This window comes from Petaurus breviceps, unplaced genomic scaffold (assembly GCF_028583685.1).
Source record: "Petaurus breviceps papuanus isolate PSGF00001 unplaced genomic scaffold, PetGlider_PUasm1.0 188, whole genome shotgun sequence".
Lineage (NCBI taxonomy): Eukaryota > Metazoa > Chordata > Mammalia > Diprotodontia > Petauridae > Petaurus > Petaurus breviceps.
Window position 1 is genome coordinate 6,259,125 of NW_027185804.1, and position 6,440 is coordinate 6,265,564.

The 6,440-nt window shown below is 43.1% G+C and overlaps 1 long non-coding RNA gene across 3 annotated transcripts in view; it reads left to right on the top strand.

Moving 5' to 3' along the window:
* LOC138163386 (uncharacterized) overlaps positions 1 to 5,348 on the top strand; it is a 120,876-nt gene extending 115,528 nt beyond the window's left edge. For all 3 annotated transcript variants that reach the window (XR_011168870.1, XR_011168871.1, XR_011168872.1), the window contains one exon: positions 5,049 to 5,348. This is a non-coding gene — a long non-coding RNA (uncharacterized lncRNA). The remainder of the gene's footprint in view (positions 1 to 5,048) is intronic.
* The last annotated feature ends 1,092 nt before the right edge of the window (positions 5,349 to 6,440 follow it).

The window sequence follows — 6,440 nt, forward strand, 5'->3', positions numbered from 1 at the left end:
GTGTGTGTGTGTGTCCAAAAGAGGCAACTTATTTGTTTTATCTGAGGTCATTTAGTAATGGAAAGCAAGAAAGTTCTGCTGTGGCGGAATTCAGAATAAACTACTGACTGCAATATCCTGTTTGGGAAAGATTCTGAGATTGGGAATTGACAGACAGGAAAGTCAGTGTTAATATATTAAGCATGTTCAGGACACCTCCCAGAGCCAAATCATACATGCATAGAGTGATAGAGCTACAAGGGTCCTAGGAGACCATTGAATCCATCTCTCTCATTGTAGAGTTGGAGAAACTGAGGCTCAGGGGATTGGTTTGTTTTATTTAATTCAATAACTATTTGGTGCCTACTTTGTATAAGACCCACTGCTAGGCACTGGGGATACAAGGGTGAGAAATGGCAAAAATCTTGTCCTCAGGAAACTTATGGTCTAATAGGGATATAGCACATATGCTCAAAGAAGAATAGTAGAAAATAGAGTCGGTTTCCCACCCCTGAAATAGAGTGTGACCAGGGCAAAGGAGAAATCCAGGCATTTATATTCCTAGCCTCTGATATCTAATGGATTTTATTAAATGCTCATTCATTGATGGATTGAGATCTGCAAGGAGAGATGACTTTCAGTTATGGGAATATCTGAATTGGACCTTGAAAGAAGACAAGGTTTCAGCAGGGAAAAATGAGGCAGGAGTGTGTTCCTAGCAGAGGAGACAGCCTGTGAAAATGTACGGAGCTTAGAGAGGGCAGGACAAGATCAGGGAATAACTCACAGTCCAGTTGGCCCAGAGACTGTGTGAATAGGGACAGTGCCAAAGAAAGCTGCAAAGGTAATTTGGAAGCAAGCCATGGAGGGCTTTACGTGCCATGTTAAAACAGTTTGCATTTTATCCCAAAAGGAATATTAAGTCACTGAAGAATTTTGGGTAGGGAAGTAACACAGCCAGATCTATGGCTTTGGAAGATTATTTTGGCAACTGTATGAAGGATAGATCATTGAGGAAAAGATTGTCTTTAGGGAGACCTATTGGGAGGCTATTTCCATAGTCCAGTTGAGAGATTTTGGGGACCTGAATTAGGATAAGTGCAGTCCAAGTGATGAGGAGAGGATAGACACCAGAGATACTGAAGAGGTAGAATCGATAAGGTGTGATTAGGTATGGGCAGTGTGGGAGAGAAAAGAGACATAATGACCCCCAGGTTTCCAGCCTAACTGGACTTTTCCTAGTCTTGGTAATGATGATGATAACTGATGTTTCTTTAAGTATTTAAGGTTTGCAAAGCACCTTATGAATGTAACAATTGGCTGTGAGAGCCTTTGATAAGACACAGGCATTCATTGTTATTTCCTTTAATTTTCTGTGTGTGTGTGTGTGTGTGTGTGTGTGTGTGTGTGTGTGTGTGTGAAGTGGTGAAATTGACCCAGGGCACTTTTACCTAACTGATAATTTTTCATTTTAGATAATTGATAAATAGATAGTTGAAATAAGATCATTTTATGACCTCAGGTCTCCCCTTCAAAATATCCCTCCTTCAGAAGGGGGATATTTTTGAGAGGGAATGTCTTTCTCTACTAAAAATGGCAAAGGGGGAGAACAGGGAGAAACCTTGCAGCTGGCCCCGGTGGAAAAGATAGGATTTGACTAGTGACCAGTCTGTTGAAGCATTGGACTTCAATTTCTGCTTAGTAAGCAGCCAGGAGTTGGAGTGGATGGATGATCAGTTCCTGAGATCATCAGTCCATAAGCATTTATTAAATACCTATTATATACCAGGCCCTGTGCTACAGTGCTGGGCATACCAACAAGGAACAGGACAGTCACTGTTCTCATGGAGCTCCCAGTCTTGCGGGGGTGATATAGATCAGAGGCAAAGACAAAGAGTTCTTTGTGCCTCTCTCCCCTTCCCCTTGTGACTGTGAGATCAAGCATGTTTGGTATGATGGCCTATGGGGCTGTCAGCCTCCCTCCCTTTCTTGTAAAAGAAAGGAGGTTTGACACACAAGTGGGTGGGGAAGTAGAGAATGCAGCTTCTAGCTGGAGAGGCTGCAGCCATGACAGATTTTGAGACTTCAGATATACTTAGCAGCAGCCAGTAGCAGCAGCTACTTGGGATCTGGGCACTGCTGTACCTTTTACTTTTGATTTTGTTCAATAAACATATTTAAGCTATATATGAGGGAATTGTCCTTTTTGGATCACTTGAAGTTTTGGGAAAGAGAAGGAAATCTCAAATGGGATTGGGATCTGAGCCAATTTGATAAATGATGATTTGTAATAGAGAATTTGAATTCCCTAAGTAGGAACCTAGGGCATTTAGGTGTCTCAGAGCACTGAACCTACAGTCAGGAAGAGCTGAGTTCAAATTTGGCTTCAGCACTTACTTAGCTATGTGACCCTGGTCAAGTCACTTAACCCTATTTGCCTCAGTTTCCTCATCTGTAAAATGAACTGAAGAAGGAAATGGCAAACTGCTTTAGGATCTTTGCAAAGAAAACCCAAAATAGGGTCATGAAAAGTCAGACAGGACTGAAACAACTGAACAAAACTGGAACCCAGCTGAGGCATTAGAGCTGTGGGGACCTAGGCTAGTCCAGCCTTCTGGGAAGTCAGTCTGGGAAGGACTGAGAGGGAGCTCAGACCTTGAAACAGGTTGGTCCCATTTGCACATGAGTAAGGAGCTCAAGCTAGAGGTTGTATTGTGAATAGATATTCCATCCATGTGTCCCTAGGAGGCGTGGGAAGCAAAGGTTTAGAGGTCACTAATTTAGAGCTATATGTAACCAAAGATGCCATCTACCCTATCCTTCTTGTGGAAAGCAAAGGTTTAGAGAGTCACTAATTTAGAGCTATATGTAACCAAAGATGCCATCTGCCCATCCCCTTCTTGCCAGCAAGGAAACTGAATTTCAGGAAAGTTAAGGGATGTGCCCCAGGTCACATGGGTTTCTCTGTGTGTGAATATATGGGTCGTGCCTGCCTTTTAAATGCCTCCTTTTATGTTTCTTAATGCCAATGTAAATAAGTCCTTCTGTGCAGAGGACTACTCTATTGTTTATTTATATAAGGGGTGTCTCCAAGTCTTAGTCTTTTGGAACATCTCATTTGATCCTCAAAACCACCCTTTGATGTAAGTATTATAGGACCCCATTTTACAGATGAGGAAACAGGGACTGAGAGGATTGAGTGACTTAGCTGTGGTCACACAGCTAGTAAACATCAAGGGCAGGATTTGAACTCAGGCTTTCATGACTGTAACCAAAGAAAACAGTTTTCACAGACATAGGATCATAGAGAGAGGCTGTGAGACAGAGGATTGAGACATCCTGGGAGTCAAGAACATTATTCCTAGAAAGGGACCATGGACTTTCTCAGGCTGACTGCCAGATGGGGTCCATGACACACAAAAAGGTTAAGACCTGAGATTAAATGATCTCCATGATCCCTTCCAGCTCCAAATTTAGTGTGCTATGAGTTGTAACAGCTCATTAAAGACAATGAACCCATTGACTGCCAAGAGCCAGAATCAAGAGGTCTAATAGTTTATTAGTTTATTGTGAGGCAAGCATGCCACAGTGGGTGGAGGGCCATCCTCAGAGTCAGGGACACCTGCATCTGCATCTGTTACATGATGACTGAGCTCACATTTCTCTTAGCGCCCCAGGCAGCTTCCTGTGGTGTTGTTGTTTGCCCTTCGTTCAGGAAGAGGATCTTGACATCAGGGAGGTGATGCCATGGCTTGCAAGTGAATTGGATTTAAGTGAGGTAGGGCTGTGCAAGGTCACCAGCCTCACTATGTTCTCCAGAGCCATCTGGATCCAGTGGCCAGATATAGACCAGGATGACTGGAGGTTGTCCTGAGGCAGTTTCCTAAGACTTTAAGTTGAAGAACAGAGGGTGTTGCCACACTGGGAGCTCCTCATACAAAAGCAATCATGGGTTTAGACCAGAAATAAATAGTTGCCCTTTTTTCTTTTGCCTGAATAATATGGGTAATTTCTTTATTGTGCTTCGTGGTCATGAATGCAGTTGACCCAGCTCACATTTCTGTAGCAATTTACGGCTACCTGACACTTGACATCTATCAGTGTGATTATTCCCATTTTGCTGATGGAGTAACTGAGGCTCAGAGAAGGAAACAGATCAAGTTAGTGATAGTGAAAGTTTCCTGGCAAATGCGTCAGTGATTCTATCTGCTGCCCAGCGGTACTGCTTAGAGAACCCTCAGGCTGAAGGTCTCCTCCATGAAAGGATCCTTCTGCCTCCTGCCTCTTGTATGCACATGTGGCTGTGTGTGTGTGTGTGTGTTTTTTTCTAGAGGACATGTGAAGGACAAGCTAACCTCAGTGATAGAAGAAAACCATAGCAATCCAACCCCTCTGTTTGGGCCACCCCAGAGGTCCAGAGAGAAAAGGAACTGCCCAGTATCACACAGTATCACAGCAAGGAGCAGTCAGGATTTGAACCTGGTTTCTCAGACTCCAGATGTGGTACTCTCTGAGCAGCTGGAATGTTCCCATTTAAGAGTCAAGCTTCATTCCCCTTCTTCAGGCTTGCTTAGCTCTGTCCTCTCCATCACTGCTCTGGGCAAGTTCTCTGCCTATGTCAGGGAGCTGAGATCATGGTCTGTCACCTGGGGGAGGGAAAAGCAGTGTCTGAGTGGAGTGGAACCTTCTGGGATGGGAGAGACAGAGCTGCTCTTTCCAAAGAGGAAAAGGCCAGCAAGGCAATCATGTTAACAGAGGGGAGCCTGAGTGACTGTTCACCTTTCCATTCATTGGTGCTCAGAAGGGAGAGATGTCCCAGGAGGAGCTAATTGTAATCCTTGCTGGGTGTGATTTCCTGTGGCCTTTACAAAGCACTCTTAGGGGAGTCTGACATCAACGGATCTTTCAGCAACTATTAGACACACTGGGTGTAGTTTTTCCTTTTACTGCCCTGAAGGATGGACAGGCCATTTTTTTCTGGAAAGTAGAGGTGGATGTCCTTGACATTTTCCCACAAGATTTTTTTTTCCTTTGATACAAGTCAGACTTCCTTATATTTCTGCTTTCAGGTCCCCTGGTAGGACTCAGCCTGTACAATCCTGTTTGATAGTGGCTTGACACCAGCCTGGAAGTCACCCTCCATTATAGGAAGTCAGATTCTCACTGCAGGAGGCAACTACAGATGCCTGGGCTGATTCTTATCACAGTGGTTGTAACTTAAAACAAATTGTTTTATTTTTAATTTATGGAATAAAATGAGCATTTCCACACCATAGTATAATAAAAAGATGATTGCACATGAAACCGCAAATTTCTGATGTTAAACTTGCTGTTCCTTTAAAATACAAAATAAAGTTATCATGTAAATTTCTCCTTTTTTCCTTTTTTTTCTGACAAAGTTGGAGATTGTCTGGGGTAGAGGTTCTTTACCTTGGGTCCATGAACTTGTTTAAAAACTTTTATAACACATTTCCATGTAATTGGTTTCCTTTGCACTACTATGTATATTATTTTATGCATTTAAAAGCATTATTCTCAAAAGGAGTCTATAGGCTTTAGCAGTCTGCCATGATGCTCAAAAGATGAAGTCTCCTTGGTCTAGGGAATGGTGACCAGGTTAATGGGGCAGATTTGAAACTGCCATATGAGAAACAGTTGAGAGACATCATGATAGAGGGAGAAAGGGGTTTGAATCTTGATAATGGTGTTTACTACCTGTGTGACCTTAGATAAGTCACTGTATAAATTACTCAACTTGCATTTTTTTACCACCTACTAGGTGTCAGGCACTGTGCTGGGCACTGAGGATACAAAGACAGAAGTGAAAGATCCCCTGCCCTCCAGGAGCTTATAGTCTCTGAGGAGAGATACATACACAGTATGTATGAGGTAATTTTGATTTCCTGGACACACTAGTACTGGGAAAGGAAGAATCAGGAAAGGCCTTATGTAGGCGACTCTAGGCACTTGAGCTGGGTTTTGAAGAAATCTAGGGGTTCTAAGAAGAAGTAGGGAGGAGGGAGAGCATTCCATACTTTTGGGTCACCCTGTGCAAAGGCTGGAATTTAGCATGGGAGGAAGAGCAAGAAGTCAGGGTTGGAGAGTGTGTGAAGAATGCATGGGTGTCATGGATGTCTTTGGCATGTCTGCTGAAGCCTTCTCAGAACTACATTTAAAATGCAGAAATGACTGTTGTGGTTGTTTTTTGTCCTTTGTATTTGAAGAGGACCAATGACATCATGATATTGGGATCAAGGTACAGTGTGCTCAACTATGGCTGATCAGTCCAATGTGAACTCAGATGGCTCTATCACAGGGCAGGTGAAAATAGCCCGTTTCAATATCTGGGATGGAGATGTCTCTAGATTTGCATATCTTGTGTTTCCTTTGTGCCATTGAGATTCTGCTTTGCTCATAGAGCACAGCATTTTCTTTGATGTGAGCATGCCATGCTGGGCAGT